Source organism: Neomonachus schauinslandi, chromosome 1 (assembly GCF_002201575.2).
Source record: "Neomonachus schauinslandi chromosome 1, ASM220157v2, whole genome shotgun sequence".
NCBI lineage: Eukaryota > Metazoa > Chordata > Mammalia > Carnivora > Phocidae > Neomonachus > Neomonachus schauinslandi.
In genome coordinates, this window is record NC_058403.1 from 13137377 (window position 1) to 13156386 (window position 19010).

Sequence of the window (19010 nt, forward strand, 5' to 3'; positions counted from 1 at the left end):
CCAACTCTGTTGGTAATTTTAATTTTTTTGCTGCATAATGGATACTTGAGGGTTCACTATCTGATTTTCAAATATATTTTTGCATGTCTGAACTATTTTGTAGCAAGTTTTGTAACACAGCTTTTTGTTTTTCCGCCCCCCACTCTTTTTAAGTAGACGTTGAGGAATTAGGTCTCTCCTGGCTAACCTACCCACATTCCTGCCTGTGCAGAGGGGGTACCGTGCAATTATTTAAGATTTCTAGCTTTTTAAATACAAAAAAAGAGGCCCTGCCTTCCTGCCCTGTGCCGCCCCCAAAAAAAAAAAAAAAAAAAAAAAAAGTGATAGGCACTTAAACTTTCTGCAGGGCGACCAGGTTCATCCGTGAGATGGTTCAGGTCTGTTAGGAATAAGTTTTCCCCAAGGTTGTGAGGAGCCCAGAGCTGGGACTCTGAGCAGCCGGCGGCCAGAGTTCTTGGTCTTGCGAACGCCAAGGGGAGAAATAAATTGGGGAAGGAGGTGGAGACGAGGGAGGCGACGGTGGGTGGGGAGGAGCGACAAACCCTCTCCAGCACACCCAAATGACCAGATTCCTCCCTGCACCAAACTTCGCAAGTTACGCCCACTCCCTCTGCACGGAGCCGGGGAAGGAGGCTGCTTCCTCATTTCTGTTACTGGAAGTTGGGAGATGTGAGGCAAGACCGGGAAGCATGTGCGCCTTGCTGAGCAGCGGTGAGCGTTCATTTCAAGCCCATTCTTTCCACCGCCGACTTTCTTTGTGCTGGGTGGTGAGGGCACGCAGCCCAGGTGGCTGTGGCCAAGGAGTGGCCGGCGGGAGGGGGACTTGCGCGCCCGGAGCCCCGCGGAATCAGTGAGCGGCGTCTCCACGCTGGGCTGGGACACCCCGGGGGCGCCGCCCGTGTGCGTTCTGGCTCGAGGCGTTGCGAGCCCTTCACCTTTCCCCCTTTGCCTTCCGTATCCAGGGACCCTAAGGGGCAGGGCGGGAGGGACGATGCCCCATCAGGTTACCCACCAGAGGTGTCCTCGCGGTCCCCGTCGTCTGGCTGCGCGGTCTGTAATCACAGGTCACTGCCGTTGAAAATGAATCCCCTGAAAGGCTTGGGGTTCAGTATTTCCGAGAGAATGTTCTGAAGCTGCGGCGCCCGGACAGCCTCCTGGGTCAGGGTGGGAATTCTATAGGGATGCATCAGAAGTCTTGGGTTTCTCATTAATTTTGTGTCTGATTTAGTTCAGCTCAAGACGTCCTAGCTATTGAGGTGTTACTTGTGTATCTGGAACTTTTTTGAAAATAGCACATTTTTCGGTGGCTGCTGCTTTATCTCCAGGTCAATTGCCTAAGTCAGATTTGGGTGGGGTGGGGAGAGGAAGTTTGTTGGGTGGAGGCCAGCACCCTGGTTAGGATCGTTGCAAGTGACGCTTCATATCTGTTCCAGCAAATGATGAACTTGGCCAAAGGTAAAGACATTCTTGCAGACATTTTTGAGCTTTTATTTGAAACCCCTTTTAGAGCTTTGTGGTATTTGCTCACCGCAATGGGGGTCTGATGGAGGCTTTTGGGCTAATTTACCTGTTTCACCTATTTTCTATCCAGTCAACAGGTTAGTACAGAGCAGTGGGAGCTGTGTATGTGTGTGTGTGCGCGTGCGTGTGTGTGTGTGTTGTAAGCTAATCCTTCATAGGAATTTTTAGGGAATTGTCTTATTTTTAGGGCACCTTCACGGAGGTAAAGAAATGTGTGGCTGTTACTATGTTTATAGAAAACCAAATTTCATTTTATAGGTGTTGCACCTTCACGGAGGTAAAGAAATGTGCGGCTGTTACTATGTTTATAGAAAACCAAATTTCATTTTATAGGTGTTTCTCCCAGATCTGGGGTGGGTGCAATTAGGAGGGTGTGAAGAGTTGGTTTTCATCATCTTCCTGATACCAGAATGGCACAGCCTAACTTTCTCAGTGCACCTTCCACTTGAACTTTGGGGTCAAGGGACAGGGTGCTGTGGCCATAGTTTTACTTAGTTTGCTTTCACCTTCCAGCTTCCCTGAGGTTAGTGAGACAGAAGTAAAATGAAATGACTTTTAAGCCAAAGCAGACGCGTCCCAGGGAAGAACAACAGGTTCAGGCTGTTGCATGGTCCAGGCTGTTACAATGGCCAGAGTCCTGTGTTTTAGCTCCTTGAGGATCAAGACAGAACATGGCATGCAGATGTGAACTTGATGCTGACATGAAGTGTGTGGCCCGCTTCCCCCACCCCCAAGAAGGCTGTAGCAACTCACTCAACAGGAAAGACAACCAAACTGGATCTTGTGATAGTGCTGGTGAAACTGACTAATAGATCCTTGCTCACATAGAGTTTTATGGAACAATAATCCTTAGCCAGAGAAAGGGACTATATTATTCATGAAGGTATATAGACATTGTCACATGGGACTGTTTCATGCAGACGTTGAAAATTGGATGAATTCTGCTATATGAATTAGGTAGTCGCAGGTAGGTGTGAGAGAATATTACAGTTTCTGTATCATTATTTTTTTTAAGGTCTCCTTACTTTCCCATGAATATCCTGGTTTGACTCTGATTTTTTTTCGAAGTTACAGATTCAATTTGTTTAATAGAAATAGGGCCATTAAGATTATCTTGTTTTAGTAAGTATTTTTTTTATAGGAAGTTTCCTATTTCATGTAAATTTTAAAATTTATTGGCGTAAAGTTGCACAAAATATCCTTTTATAATATTTTAAAAGACTAGAAATGTTTCCTTTTCCCTTTTTTTTTTTAGGGTGGGCAGGGGCAGAGGGAGAGAGAGAACCTTAAGCAGGCTCCACACCCACCCGACACGGGCTAGATCTCACGACCCTGAGATCATGACCTGAGCCGAGATCACGAGTCAGACGCTTAACTGACTGAGCCACCCAGGTGCCCTGAAATGTTTCCTTTTTTATTCTTAGCATTGGTTATTTGTGCTTTTCTTCTTCTTGATCAGTCTTGCTAATGTATTATCAATTTTATTGGCATTTGGAAGAACCAACTTTTGTTTTTGTATTTTAAATGAAACAAAAACACTGCCTCCTTTCCTAAGTTTACATGCATTTTAAAAGTCCTGTGCTGTGGAACACTGTCAAAAAAGATTTTAAGAGCCTTTAAAACTAAGTAACTGAGTCTCCTAGCTGTAAGGACTTAGGCAGACATTATGTATTTATTTTATGTGTCTTTGAAATAATGTTTCTCGGTTTTATTAAACATACCTTGTGTTCTTGAGTATCATACACAGTGGATCAAATTGTTCTAAGTTGGGTTTTTTATCTTCACCAGGGCACACCCTGTGAAATTGTTTTGGAAACATCCAGCTAGAATTTACATAAGATTTACTGGTAATTTAATGTGAATTGTAGGTGCTTTCAACTTACTTGACAATACAGATTTACTTTGTACTAGAGCAGAACAAATTTGCTGTAATGATTGAAGAAGAAAGTTTCGTTTTCGTTCATATGTAATGCATGAGTCTTGGCATTTTAACGATTCCTCAGAAAATCTTTCTGAGTCTGTGACAGTATAAGGACAAGAACTTTAGAGTCAGAAGGAGCTGGATCTGAATTCTTTTTGCTTTTTTTAGAGTTTACTTTAAGTAATCTCTACATCCAAGGTGGGGCTCGAACTCATGACCCTGAGATCTAAGAGCTGCATGCTCTACAGACTGAGCCAGCCAGGTGCCCCTGGATCTGAATTCTTGCTCTGCCACTTTTAGCCCTAACATTGCCTAACCCCTCTGCGCTTATATTTCCCCTCCTGTGAGGTAGAAGTAATGGAAACTACTTATGGAGCTGTTGGTGAAATTTCTTTTTTTTTTTTTTTTTTAAGATTTATTTATTTATTATTTAGAGAGAGTGTGCTCGTGCGCAAGAGCTGAGGGAGAATCCTCAAGCAGACTCCCTGTTGAGCTCTGAGCTCGGGGCTCAATCTCAAGACCCTGAGATCATGATCTGAGCTGAAATCAGGAATCGGACTGAGCCACCCGGCCGCCCCCCTTGTGGGATTTCTACGTGTGAATTGGAACAAATCAGGCACTTATCATTGTAGCACATTGCATGTTTCACCGTCCTGCCCTTTCTGGTTACATTTCTAACCTCACAACTTCTCTCAGTGCCCTCCTTCCAGAAATGTGAAAGGTTATTGCAACAGAATAAAACAAAGCCACTCTGGGGCGCCTGGGTGGCTCAGTCCTTAAGCTTCTGCCTTCGGCTCTGGTCATGGCCCCAGGGTCCTGGGATCGAGCCCCACATCAGGCTCCCTGCTCGGCGGGAAGCCTGCTTCTCCCTCTCCCACTCGCCCTGCTTGTGTTCCCTCTCGCTGTGTCTGTCAAATAAATAAATAAAATCTTAAAAAACAAAAACAAAAAGCCACTTCTCCCATCTGTTCTTTCTTCATTATGAGGGGTTATCAGGGTCACTTTCCATATTTTCAATATTTTCATCTTACTATCCAAATTGATTGGTGGTATACTGGCTATATATTTTTCCACTCCAATTTTTACCTTGTCTTTCTGGGATTATTATTTTTTTCTTCAGTTTCTCTCACTTCCTTGAGGTTCTCACTGCTCTATTATATCCTTCCTTCCTTCCTTCCTTCCCTCCTTTCTTCCCTCCTTCCTTCCTTTCTCCTTCCCTTCCTCCCTCCCTCCGTCCCCTCTCCCTTCCTTTCTAGAAATGAAATGAGTACGCAGCTCAAAACTTGGCAGAGACTGGGATGTAAGTTAGTGGGGTTATTTCTATGAAGGCAAAGTTTTGTTAGATTTAGTTATTCCAGAACTCTCGTTACTCCAGAAAAGATGCTCAACATCACTAATCATCAGGGAAATGCAAATCAAAACTACAATGGGACCCCACCATCTCACTACCCAAAAGACAAGAAATAACAAGTGTTAGGCTGTGTGAGAAAAGGGAAGCCCCGTGCACAGCTGGTGGGAATGTCAACTGGGGAGGCAGACGGTGCTGATGATAACCATATCTGTTCTCTATCGCCATTGCATTTTCTGAGAATGTTTTTGCAGCGCCGAAAGTTCCTCGGTACTTTGGGGGAAGTGTGGATTGTTGAATGCTATGGCTGACCTCATAACCAAGAAGGGAAATGAGAAGCATGGGGCGGAGGAGGTTTGGGTGGGTAATATTCCTCCACAGAGGAATATGGCATTACTGAAGTCATCCAACTTTAAGCTGTTGTTCTGCCTGGGGTCTGTCAATTGAAAAGGTCCTGGGGAATATATGGCATCATTAGCGAATGTTTCTTTAGGTGTCTAATAGTGCAAGGGGCGGAACGGGGGAAGGGAAGGGGTTGTCAGAGGGGGGAAGGCTTTGCAGTGCTCTGCCCATATCATTCACTGCTCTGCCCAAGGAGTGAGTCTTGGTTTACATTTTGTGTAGGAATCGGCATCAGCTGGGAAGTGATTTTCGAAGACAGCAGGTTGCCTAACTGCCTTGGGTCTGGCCCGCCGCTCTGACCTGGTGTGCTGGGTAACTCTGCGGCTGTTAATACTGGTTAGGGTTTTTATGAGTGGGGAACAAGGTGTATAGTCTTCGTAAGTGTTTTGCAACACCACTCCTCCAGTTTATTTTGATTCTGTTGCTTGAAAACAAGTATTAGCCTGGCCTTCATTGGTAAAACTTGGGCGGGGGGGAGGTGGGGGAGAGATCATGGCTTTTGGAAAGTTTTACTTGTTTAACGGTTAGGGGGGAATTTGTAAGGTCTTGTAGTGAAGCACAGAGCCTCATGTGATACCTTGGAATTGTACGCCCCAGTGTTTGAGATTTCCGACTTCTGTAAATTCAGAGATTTTTGTGGGCAAGAATAACCATGGCCAAAGTGCTCTCTACAAAGCCATGGTTGAATAAGGGCCTGGTAAATACTTCTTTGCTTATTAAAATACTAATACTGAATAGTAATTTTTTGAGTGTCTACAGCATACCCAGTGCTTTTCCTGTGTCATCTCAGTAATGTTTCAGAGGACGTTCCTGCCTCTAGAAGTATGTAAAAAAATGAGCACAAAACCCATTATTTTCCTGTGTCTGCTCTTGTAGGTAGAACCAGTGTGGACTGAGGCCCACCTTTCTAGACCTGAAAGCCAGGAGGAGAGGAGGGTTGGTACCATGGGATGTGAAACTCTGAATCCTAGTTTCTTACCTAGGATGTGAGCAGCCCCTCCAGATGGCATGTTTGGAGATCTTGAGAGAAGCCTCTTCTGTGTGGGATGGGGTAAGTGGGGCATTTGCACAACGCTGGGAAAGGAGGACTCAAACTTTTAAAGTCTTTATTGTCTTAGGACCCTGCTCAGATTGTCCTGTCTGGGGCCAACAGGAAGTTCATTATCTGTGACTGCTGTTTCCTGGAAACAGGGTTTGCTCACTTGCCTTTGAAATAAATTTCCTGGGAACCTTCGTTGGTGGGCGGTCCTGTTGTTGGGTCATGCCACGGACAAGCCAGGCCTCTGGGCTTGCGGAAGGGGGTGAAGTGGTGCATCCCATGTCAGGGTCACCGCGGGCTGGGTCCGCCCCTTGTGAATGACCACTGATTTGCCTTGATTCCTTGTGCTTTGACTCATGAGGAAGAAGATTCCCATTGATTCTTAGATTATAGTATCTCAGAGACTTCACAGGGTAATGACCCATCCTCCTACCTTTGTCTTCCTCGCATCTCTTTTGCCTGCCCTCGTGATACCTAGAAAGGAGAAGAAGGAATTGTTTTGGACTGCAGCAGGGGAAGCTTGGTATTAGAATGCGCTTTTTCTGGGGCTGTTGGATGTGAGATCATATTCCTTTTTTTTTTAAGATTTTATTTATTTGAGAGAGAGAGAACAGGAGCGGGGGCGGGGAGGGGGAGGGAAAGCAGGCTCCCCCTCACGCTGAGCCGGGAGCCAGATGCAGGCTGGGTCTCAGGACCCCGGGATCATGACCTGAGCTGAAGGCAGACGCTTAACCAACCCCACTGAGCCACCCAGGCGCCCTGAGATCAGGTTACTTTTCACAGGCAGGGCGAACCTTTGTCTAAACGGGGAAGTAGGTTTGGTTCTCGGGGAGTATTGCAGGGAGGCCTCACTGCTGTGCTCAGATTGGGGTCTTCATAGCATGATAGGCAAGGAGCTTCCCGCTGGAAGGATCAAGTTGGTAAACGTGCAACATTACAGGCACTCAGGGCAAAGAAGTAATGCTATCTCCCTGTGGGGCGTGAGTCAGCAAGAAGGGTTGTGTGTACTTCAGTTTCCCTCCTGCCAGGTGGGGACACTGGCATGTCAATCCTCATTTACTTCCTCAGCGGGGAATGATTTAGACCAAAAGGGCCTTTATAACTAAACAGAGTTGCAATTATTCTTTTCAGGTTTGCCTTCCTCCCATGAACAAACCCACTGGAGCCTTGTCGTTAGGTAGCACACTGCCCTATTTTCACCCTTTCTCAGGTTTGGGTAGGAGGCTGGCCTCTCCAGAATTTAAACAAAATACTCGACTGCCGACTTGGTGGAGAGGAGGAATCACAGATGTTTCCTGAAGCACCATCCCTTGCGGTGTTGTTTTCTTCCGACTTTACTGTACCAAGAGCACTTAGCCTGAGACCTACCCTTTTATCAGATTTTTAAATGCACAACACAGTGTGAGTCGCTCTAGACTCTCTTGTGGTGGCTCTCCAGAACGTAGTCATCCCGCGGAACTGAAATAATGTCCCCGATGATTAGCGACTTCCCATCCACCCACCGACCGGCTCCTGGCAAGCACCATTCTGCTTCTGTGAGTTAGACGGTTTTAGAGTCCTCATACAAGTGGAATCCTGTGGCCTTTGTCTTTCTGTGACTAGCTTCTTTCTTTCTTTCTTTTTTTAAAAGATTTTATTTATTTGATTTTGAGAGAGAGCGCAAGTGAGTGAGAGAGCAGGGGGAGGGGCAGAGGGAGAGGGAGAAGCAGGCTCCCTGCTGAGCAGGGAGCCCCATGCGGGGCTCCATCCCAGGACCCCGGGATCGTGACCTGAGCCAAAGGCAGACAGACGCTTAACCGACTGAGCCCCCCAGGCGCCCCGGCGACAAGCTTATTTCACGCAGCAGGATGTTCTCAGAGTTCATCCATGTTGTCGCAATACCACAGGACCTCCTTTTTAAAGGCCGACTAATACTCCGTTGTGCGGCTACCCTGCGTTTTCTCCCCATTCATCTGGCGCGGGACGCGCAGGTGGAGTTTGCATTTTGGCGGTTGTGACTAGTGCCGCAGCAAACACGGGGATGCTAATAGCTCTTTGAGATAGGCTTTCATTTCTTTCCCATGGAAAATACCCGGCCGTGGGCTTGCGGGATCATATGGTGGTGCGATCTGTATTCCGAGCAGCCTCCATGCGGCTTTGCCTAGAGGCTGCGCGATTCCCCACCGCCGCCCGCGCCCCTGCGCCTCCCAGCTGCCGCCGCGGGCCCTGCGGTGCGGCCCTTGCTGCGACTGGTGGTTCAGGCCCTACCTGTTGCTCCTGAACCCCACCAACAGCCTCCGCCCCTCCTTTCTCTGCGTGCAGCCTGGAGACCTCCCTCTCAGTATTTACATCACCTGGTATTACCATAATCGGGTTAGTTGCCTTTTTCAGGACGCAAAAAATGACAGAAATGATAACAGTACAAATAATGGCAAAACCGCAGTGAGCCCCGGGTAGCGCAGGCTGTCCCCTGGGACTCACTTACCTCTCCTGCGCATTTGCCCCCTTCCTGCTGCTTTCACTGCCCTGCAGCTCCTTCTGTGCTAGAGGGCTGCCCTCGGGGCCTGAGCCTCCTTCCCCCGCGCCCCCGAGGAACCCCTGTTCCTCCAGGGCAGTCCTTGGCTGGGGCGAACCATTGTGGGGGCGCGTTTGCGTGGATTTTAGGATAATTCTGAGGTTTCCTCTGTCCTCTTTCCAGAGACTCCCTGTGGCTTCCTTCCCCTGCTCCCCAAATTGGTGTTCTCTGTAAACGAATTCTCATCGCCGGCTTAAGTAACTTGTTTAAAGCAACAGAGTTAGAAAGTGAGGAGCTAGCATTTGGACCCTGGTTACCTGGCTCCAGGGTCTGTGCTCTGTTTTTTTTTTTTTTTTAAGATTTTATTTATTTATTTGAGAGAGAGAGACAGAAATAGCGAGAGAGAGCACAGCAGGAAGGAGAGGGAGAAGCAGGCTCCCCCCTGAGCAGGGAGCCCGATGAGGGGCTCCATCCCAGGACTCTGGGATCATGACCAGAGCCGAAGGCAGACTCTTAACCGACTGAGCCACCCAGGCGCCCCTGTTTTTTTTTTTTTTTAAGATTTTATTTGAGAGAGAAACACAGAGAGAGAGAAGGAGCATTAGTGGGGGGGGGGGGTGGGGAGGGCAGAGGGAGAGGGAGAAGCAGGCTTCCTGCTGACCAGGGAGCCCGATGCAGGGCTCTATCCCAGGACCCTGGGATCATGACCTGAGCCGAAGGCAGATGCTTATCAGACTGAGCCACCCAGGTGCCCCAAACTTAATAAAATCTTTAAAAAAAATTAAACTGAGCCACCCGGGCTCCCCCAGGGTCTCTGCTCTTAACCAGAATGCTCCCTTGTGTTTTTCCGAGTTAGGGCTGCCTGTCCTTTTCTGTATGTTTGCCTCAGCAAGTATTAGAGTGACTGTCATGGGGTGTTCTGGAATGACCTGCCATAATGAGTGACTGCCCGGCTGACCGCAGGCTGTTCCCCCAATCAGCCTTACTGAGTCCCTTTCTGGGCATTTGTCCACTTGTTTTCCCCCCTAAGATGACCTCCTACTAGCTCTCTTTCAGTGTCAACTCCAGCCCACTTCCTCTTTGCCCCCTTTCCAGTGTGTTCCAGCCTACCGTTCTTTCTCCCCTCAGAACCAGTAGTATTTGTCCAGCGTTGCCTTGGACAGGGGTCTCCTCTACAGTTTTAGTTACCCATGGTTGATGGTCAGCCGTGGTCCACAAGCAGGGGATCCTCCTTCTAACCATTGTTAGAAGGTCTCTAGTAAACCGTGAGAGACTCTGGACTCAGGGAAACAAACGGAGGGTTACAGAAGGGAGGGGGTGGGGGGAGGGGGTATCTGGGTGTTGACTATTAAGGAGGGCACGTGTTGTGATGAGCCCTGGGTGTTATACGCAACTAATGAATCGTTGAACACTACATCAAAAACTAATGATGTACTACATGTTGGCTAATTGAATATAATAATAAAAAAACAAATAAAAAAAAAGATCACTAGTAGCCTAATACTACATCACAGTGCCCACGTCACTCACCTCACTTCATCTCATGAGGTCAGCAGTTTATGGTCTTCCATCAGCACAAGCAGAAGAATGAGGAGAGCACAATAGGATCTTTTGAGAGACCACATTCATACACCTTTTATTACAGTATAGCGTTGTAATTGTTCTGTTTTCTTATTAGTTAATCCCTTACTATGCCTGATTTATAAAGTAAACTTTATCATAGGTACATACGTATAGGAAAAAACCGTGTAGGTAGGGCTTGGTGCTGTCCGAGGTTTCAGGCATCCACTGGGGGGTCTTGGAATGTACCCCCACAGATGAAGGGGGCTGCTGTATATCTTCTCTTCCCCCTGGTTTGATTGTAAATCCTGGGGAGCTACGACTGTGTGCCCCAAACCATGGAGTAAGTGTTCAGTGACTCGGTTCTTTGGGGATTAATCAAAACCTAGTCAGAGCTGTCCAAAGGAATGCCAAGGTTGTTTCCAGGTTCTGTGAATGAAGGGAAATAACGTGGTCAAAGAACAAAATTGAAAAAAAAAATAAGCAAGGGACAAATCTAAAAATTGTTAGCCCATTTTTGTGTGAGCCCGTGTGTGCATTTTCATTCCACAGCTGTTCAAGTTGAATCACAGAGTGGATGTCTCATCTCTTGGCTTCAAGCATGGTGGCTAACCATTCCCCCCCACCCAGGGGAATTTAAGTAGATTTATATGATGCATAATGTGGGTTTTCTTCTAATACTTGAGATGCAGTTTGACAAGCTTCATGTGAATAGTAGGTGAAACATGTCAAGTGTCTCCCCGCCTCCTCACCCATTTGAAAGATAACAAAGATGTCCCCAGCAGAGTCAGTGTATTGAATTTTGCTGGTGGCCGGGCATCTGTCCATGGTGACCTTTCTCTTTGGCCAACTCAGACATACTTTGCCTCCTTGGTATGCCCCCACCATAAGGTCCAGGAAGGAGGGTTAATCCAAAACTGAAGATGCAAAGGGAAGGAGACTGCATACACTGAGCACCTCCTGTGTGCCTGGCATTTTGCTAAGTGTTCTCTAGCAGAGTACGTGACTGATCCCCACTGCCACCTGGGATGTGCCATTCTCCTCTCCAAGTCCAGTGGATGGAACCGACATGATTTCACTAAAATCACACATTGTGGTGACCCTGGATTTGAGCTGTGTTTTATTTGACTGCTAAACCCACAGCTCTTCCAGGATGTAAACAGGTGTTAAGATGATGATTCTAACGGTCATATTAACTCCAGAATTCTGAGACTCCTGGGTTCTTTGCTGACCTATTCCTTTTCTACCTTAGCCAATGCCCCTTAGCACTTAACTGCTTTTGAATTTGTTAAAGTCAGTATAGCCTGAAATACCATGTTTAGGTGGGACTTTTGGCAAGTGGGGCATCCATATTTGAAAAACTGCAAGATTAGGGATCTGACTTTATTTTTAGATACCTATCCATACACGCATGCACGCATGCACACACACCTCTCCACAGGTGAAACCTATCAAGCCCATTCTTTGAACACCCTCAAGAAAGCTAAGTAGTTTTATCCTTCTTTTTAAGAAGAAGGAGCCCTTTTAGCTGAACTGAGGACTTTCTTGTCACTGTCTTGTTCTGTAGCGCATATAGCCCGAGATGTTGGTGCTCAGGTCAGATACAGCAGGATGCCCTGGGTCCTTTGGCTGGGTTCTGTCCCACTCCTGCCCACATTGCATAAACATTGGCATGGCAGGGACAGATGGCCACTCGGGAGGCTCCTTTGATGTCACATTTGGTTGCCTGGGTGGGGGGTAGGGGTGGTTGCAGCCAGTCTCCACGGGAAGAGAGGCTGCCTGGGAAATGCCTACTTGACAGCGGGTAAACAAAAGCTTAACTCCAGAAAGGCTGGGTGCCCTGGTCTGTCCGCAGGCTGGGGCAATAATGGAGTCAGGTTTACATAAGTGCATTTAGTTTGGGAAGAAGCCAGTTGGCTCAGAGCAGAGCCTTTTCTCTCTGCTCCTAATTGATGCTTCGTGAAGTTCTGCTTTCTTAGGAGAGAACGTGAATGGTCTGGGGTGGGGGGTGGGGGTGGGGGGGCTGGTGAAGAAAGTGATGGGATTGCAGATAACTAACTTTCAGAGTCAGAAAGAAAATTCATTCCAGAGGACTGGGTTAGCTTTGCTAGAGGCTGAGGTGAAAGTACCTGCAGTCCCCAGAGAGGCAAGCTAGAGCAGTGGGGGCCCTTATCAGTGGGACTCTTGGCTGGTCAGGCAGCATCAGTCTGTGTCATGGGGGACTGAAGGCTTTGATGGAAATTTCAGGAAGCATGGTAATGAAGAACACCCAGACAGGGAGTGTGTGAGGCAGCTGAATCGTGCCTGAAAGAAAAATCGAGTTGACTGTATGTGACAATCAAGTGGTTTTTTGGTGGTTTTAGCTTTAGAAGGAACACTGGAGGTAATTACGGTCGCCTACATGCAAAGCAAACATGGAGTTCAGTCAAAGTGGAAAAGCCAAAAGCCACAAGGGTTGATTGAAAGCTTTTCCAATTCTAGCCTCTGGGTGAGAATAACCGTTGCTCTTTATTTTTCTAATGCTTTTACAGAAGTCCCAACAAACCCAAGTAAGGTAATCTATTCAATGTTAACACAGTGACATCTAGTTTCTAGGCTTCACATTGACTGGGAAGGGGGAGGACAGTTGGTTCATGTATTCATTTCTCCAACAAGCCAGTCATCGAGTGGCTCTGGGTATCATTATTGGAGGTGTCCGTGGAGGACTCAGTGAGGTAGGACACACAGCTCACACTCCCTCGAGGAGCTTACAGTGTACCGTGGGAAAGTTACTGGGCCACATGAGAAAGCTATCATCTAGAAGTTTGGTACATTTGAAGGGTCAGGACATGAGCCATTCAACGGTGGAGTGGTGGAATGATCGGGAAAATTATTAAGGATATTACTAATTTCTGTTGGGTATTAAGAGCTTACGCTCTGTCTGGCACGGTTTTAAATGCTTAATATGTATGAACCACATTTAATCCTCCCAATAACCCAGGGAGCTGTTATCATTCCGGTTTCACAGCCGAGGAAACGGAGACAGAGAGTAGAGATGACACAGTCCCCTCATGGCAAGTCCAGGTAGACTCCTGGGCAGTTGGCATCCCAGTGACCTCTTGCCTCCGTGGCTCTTCCCATTTCTCACTTTCCTGTGTTTGCTAGAACTGGCAGTGCATCCACAGTATTTCTTTCTTTTTAGGAAACCAGAGACGGGTGCACGGGTGGCTCAGTCGGTTGAATGTCTGACTCTGATTTCAGCTCAGGTCATGGTCTCTGGGTCCTGAGATCGAGCCCCGTGTTGGGCTCTGTGCTCAGCGGGGGTTCTGCTTGGGATCCTCTCTCTCCCTCTCCCTCGGCCCCTCCCCTCTCTCCAATAAATAAATAAATCTTAAAAAAAAAAAAAAGAAATCAGGGGCAAACATCCAGTGTGGGTGTATTTCTGTTCCACTTTTTTTATCTTAATTTTTTTAAGTTTTTAAATTTAATTTCTTAATTTTTTTTTTAATTGAAGACTAGTTGACACACAGTGTTACATTAGTTACATGTGTGCAACATAGTGATTCGACAAAGTCACAAAGTCTATCTGTTGTGCTGTGCTCACAAGTGTGGCTATCCTCCGGCTATTTTTTTCACTATTTTTTTCAACGTTTGGAGAAATCTAGTTTGTGCTGATCTCTGATGGGCCGTTCAGTCATGAAAAGATCTAACCAAGGAACTCTTTCTTAGGTCCTTGGAGGGTGATTTTAATTATCATATAAATAGCATGAATATGAGTGTGGGAGTTTTATTACTCAGTTCCTTGGTGGTGGTTTGAAGGTTTTTTTCCTGGGTGGGTCCAGTGTCGAGGTTGATGCTGCCGGAAGCTGTCTCTTGCCTAGGGCATAGCGATTTTTCTGTTTTGGTGAAGGATGGTTTTTTGTGTTTTTGTTTTTTTCAAATTAGGTGAGGGAGGTAAGCAAGCGTAGTCATTTGTGTTTAAGCAAAATGGTTCTCATTATTTGCCAGTCAATGTTTATTTAATAAAATGCGAAGCAGAGAAGAGCACCAGGCTAGACGTCCAGTGACCCGAGGGTTTTTGATGTGCTCTTCCTAACTCTCTGACATTAGGAGAGCTCGTTGTTGGGGCAGCAAATGACGTAGTCAGGATCCTTGGGATGTATGGAAATCTCTTTCTGTAGGGCCATGAGAGCCTGTGATCGGGGTATTATGTATCAAGACTCAACTTTTAACTTGATCTTACTATACTCTTTATTTAAATGTGTTTCTTTTAGACTCAGATGCTGTGGCTGCATTTTATATTTTTGGTGTTCTACTTAAAACATTGTGTCACCCTCTGGTTGTGTTTTCTTTTATCTCTTTCCTTTTTACTCCAGGAAAAGGGGGTTTCATGTAGGACGAAAATGGAAACTAAAGAAGAGACAGAATCTGGAAGTAATTTTCGGCAGCAGAGAAATTAAACAAAATGAGAAAACACACCATTTTGTTGCTAGCCGGGTGAAGGGAACATGGGAGCATGTACTTGTTTTTTCTTGGTGATTGGATACATTATATGTGGATGGCTTTTTCATTGGGACCGTATAGTTAAAGAAAGCAAAAAGCAGATCTGAATGTTAAATATTTCAATCTTCTCAAGAGCACATCAAGTTGGCATTTAAACTCAGATTGCTGGCCTCTTATTTCTATAATTTGAAATCAGATTGCAGTCCCGCAAGTGAGAGCCCTGAGTTCAGGTGACCCCTGTCTCTTTATCCATCTGGCCTTCTCCGGTTCTCTTTTTAACTCACAAATGGGAGTGGGTGGGAATGCCCAGGAATATTTTGAATGTGGTAAATACAGGATGTGGCAAATTCATCTGTGAAATGTCAGCCTGCAGTAGACATTGTGTAAATGTCTACATGTACAAATGGAAAATGGAAGACCCACTAAAATGCCTCATGATTTGATTTGCGAATTGAAAGCTGGTGTGGCATCGTTGGGGATTCCCAGTCCTGAGCAGGATGGCAACGTGGGGTCTTTGACACTAGGAATGCATTTCGATTTTAGAGACGTTGACAATGAATTTTGATGTAAAAAATCATTGAGAAAATGCTTCCTTCTGGTGTATCGCATCTTAAAACATGTTTGGGTTCTTGGATATCTTCTTTCATCGCGTTTCCCCTGAGAGATGGCTGGTAGTCCTTTAACCAGTTTCGGCCTGACGACTCGCAGTCAGTGTTTTGATGTGGTGAGTTCCCCTTTTCCAAGACATGGATCTATCTGACTTGAGATGCCCACATTTCTTAACGTTTTTTTGTTTAGTAATTCTAAGTGGATTTTGGCGGGATTGGTTGAATGGATGCTTAGTTTCCTGATTAATTTTGATACCTGTGCAGGGACTTTTATGAATCTTTGTTTTAAAATTTGTCATGGTCTTGGCTGAATACTTGGTTGAATGTTCGAAACACATTTCCCAGTCAACAATTTGTTTCGCACCTGCTGTGTGCCTTGCTCAGGGAGAGGCACGTGGAATTCAGGCGTGGAGATGGCGCTCCTCAGAAGTGACAGGCTAGTGGCTCCCATTGAGAAACAGGGGTTAAGGGGCATGGAATGGACAACGAAGTCCCACAGACAGGTTTCATGAATAGGGACTAATGAAAATACTCAAAACACTTTACATTTCCGAGTTTCTAAGTCCACTCGAAGTGCTTGAGAAAACCATAGTGTAGGGAATGGATGCATGTATGTATGAAACTAAAACCAGACTTCTTTGCTGATGTCATTTCTCAAAAAGGTTCTTGGAAAGAGGGACTTTCCAGAAGAGTATGGAGCCTGTTTTGTCTTTACCTCCCAAAGGTTTTTCTCTCTCTGTATCTTTTCTGTATTCCTAAAATGCTGGTGAAATCATACAAACATGTGCACCACACCCCGCACTCGGGTGTCTCCAGTGGCTTTCGTCATAATGGCCCCAGCGCAGAACAACCGAGATGCCCTTCGGTAGGTGAAGGGAGAAGTAAACCATGGTTATCTAGATGATGAATGTTATCTACCCTCAGGAAGCAATGAGCTCGCAAGCCACGAGAGCCGTGGAAGCCCCTGAAGGGAGGCGATCTAAAGCACTGTGACATTCTGGAAAAGGCAAAACGACAGAGACAGGAAAAAGTCCGTAGTTGCCAGCGACTTGGCAGAGGGAGACAGGGATGAACAGGATTAAAATCCTGAACATGGGATTTTAAGGGCAATGCAGCTACTCTGTATGATCAGTATAATGGGGGATATATGTCCTTATACATTTGTTAAAACCTGCCTAATGTGCACCATGAAGCGTGAGCCCTGATGCAAACTCTGGATTTGGGGTTGATGATGTGTCGATGTAGGTTCACCGAAGGTAGTAGACGGACCAGTCTTCGGGGGGATGTTGATCACGGACGACGCTGTATGGGTCTAGGGGCAGGAGGCCCCCGAGAACTCTATATTCTGCTCAGTTTTGCTATGAACCTTAAACTACTCCATCTAATAACGTCTACGTAACAACGGCAACACCATACAAGCCGAAATTGAGGAAACAGCTGTGAATTCCCTCCATGGTATCCAGTAAAAGGTCTCTTGATGAGATTCATTGTCTGAGTCCTTTGCAGCCCCTCTGCTTGGGCGGCAGCTGGTGGACAGCATGGAAGATTCCTTGTGGGGTGGGGGGGGCTCTGGTGTTCAGAGAACTGGGGTATGATGACGATGGGGATCTTCCCTGGCAGCTTCCTACCTATGAAAGCATTGACTTCAAGTTCCTATTTTTTTCCTTCTGATCCTGTATTATGCCAGTGTTTTTGTTACTAAGGATGCAGTTTTTGATGAATTTACTCCTTCGGTAGATTCCACTTTAGTGGGACTTTTCCTGCGTTGGGCCTGGTTAGGGAGGAGTTGACTTTGGTCGTATTTAAAAATACTGTGGCCTGGAGACCAGACATCGTCCTTTTCTGCCTTGATCTTGTTCTTTCTCCCTGGGCAGTTGCCGGGGGAGCTGTGTGCGTGGGGCCCATGAACATGGGACTGAGCAATGACACAGATTTTTCTGGAAGTTTACACCAGTGTTTCTCCTTGCAGGTTGTCTGTCACTTTTCCGAAGTCACCACTCATGCCTTCACCACATACTTGTTGAGCACTTCCCTTTATGCCCGGCCCCTTCTATGTTCCGGGGCTATAGGAGTGAACAAGACCCAGAAAGAAGAATCTGCATGTGTGTAACTGGCATTCTGGAGGCGGGAGACAGACAGTGAACAGTGGTTAAAACATGGGGTATGTTGGCAGGTTATCACTGCGGTGGGGAAATAAGCAAGGAAGGGGCCAGGAAGAGTTGGGAGTTTGAACTTTCGAATGCCAGGGAGAGGAAAGGCTCGCCGCAGGGGTGACTTATGATGCTAAGGGTTGAGGAAGTGAGGTTATTTTAACAGCCAGAGTGATCTACAGAGAGAGATCTACAGGGGGCCTGGCCTGCTGGAGAAGTAGCTTGGAGGCCACTGGGGCTCGGGGGGAGAGAGCATTCTGGAGAGACAGGAGGTGAGACCGGGAGGAGGGTGGCAGGGGTGGGGCTGGTGGCACCGCTGGTGGGAGGGGAGACCTTTGGCGGCTTGTGGGTGTGGTTGCCATCAGACGCCATCTGATTTAGGTTTCAGGCCCTGTTGAGAGTAGGTTAGACCGCTCATTTCGACCCTGTGGCTGGTAGTAACCTTTGAGTCTGAGCAGTGATGATTGTATTATTGCTCACACAGCCCTGCTCTTACTGGTGCTCTTGGGGCTTTATTAATAAGGATTTTTTTTTTTTAACTTCTGTAAGCACAGGTCTCTTTCTTTATAGTTAGTGAGAAAAGGGACTTTGCTCATGCAAGTGTAGTTAGTCGATGAGTTCTATGATGGGTTCAGAAATGCTCAGAAAGGGGCGCCTGGGTGGCTCAGTCGGTTGAACGTCTGGCTCTTGATTTCGGCTCCGGTCATGATCTCAGGGTCCTGGGGTCGCGCTTAGCGGGGAGTCTGCTTGAGTTCCTCTCCCTCTGCCCCTCCTCCTGCTCTCTTTTTCTAAAATAAATAAATAAATCTTAAAAAAAAATGCTCAAAGACGATGTAAGGTTCTCTGCAGCCCCGTGTTTTGTTTACATTCAAAACAGTAAGGTCCCCCTCCTCCATTTGGCTCTGTTTTGCCTCTGGGAGCCTCCTTCTCGCCTGGAACCAGATTAGACTCTTTCCGTGACATCACCTCCTCCTGTCCCCCTTTTTGGTTCTGGCTGCTCATCTGGAGTCTCTGTTCTGAGAAAAGTGAAGAACGTGTCAGGGTTATTGTCTCACCTAAAGGTGAGCTACCTGAATCATGGCCTGCACACAGCTGGTGGGTCTCCGAACCTTCCAAAAGTCCAAACCGGAGTTGTTTTTTTTTTGGGCGTTTGACCCTTGTTTAAGTGGCATGCGCTAAATTTGTCTGCAGATGTTAGTTTACCAAAGTGGCCTTTGAACAGAATAATAATAACTTTCACATCTGGTCCCCTTTTCATCTAGGGATCTTAAAACCCCAAGTGCACATTAATTAAACCTCACATCACTGGAAGGTCGGGAAGGGGTGAAAGGCCCAGTGCTTTAATCACCCCCGCAAAGAACATAGAGGGACAGCCTGTGGGCCTAGCACTAACAGGCATTTTGCATTTCACCAATGCCTTTCATCTGGCTTCTTAAATAGTTGGCAAGTGTTACCTGGTGGGAAGTGCATTATTATGCACATCTG

General features: G+C 46.6%; 1 protein-coding gene across 2 annotated transcripts in view; it reads left to right on the forward strand.

The window, feature by feature from the left end:
• Window positions 1-619: 619 nt before the first annotated feature.
• TIAM1 (TIAM Rac1 associated GEF 1) overlaps window positions 620-19010 on the forward strand; it is a 194242-nt gene continuing 175851 nt past the window's right edge. For both annotated transcript variants that reach the window (XM_021678087.2, XM_021678088.2), the window contains exon 1: window positions 620-711. The gene's annotated coding sequence lies outside the window, so the exon portion shown is untranslated. The remainder of the gene's footprint in view (window positions 712-19010) is intronic.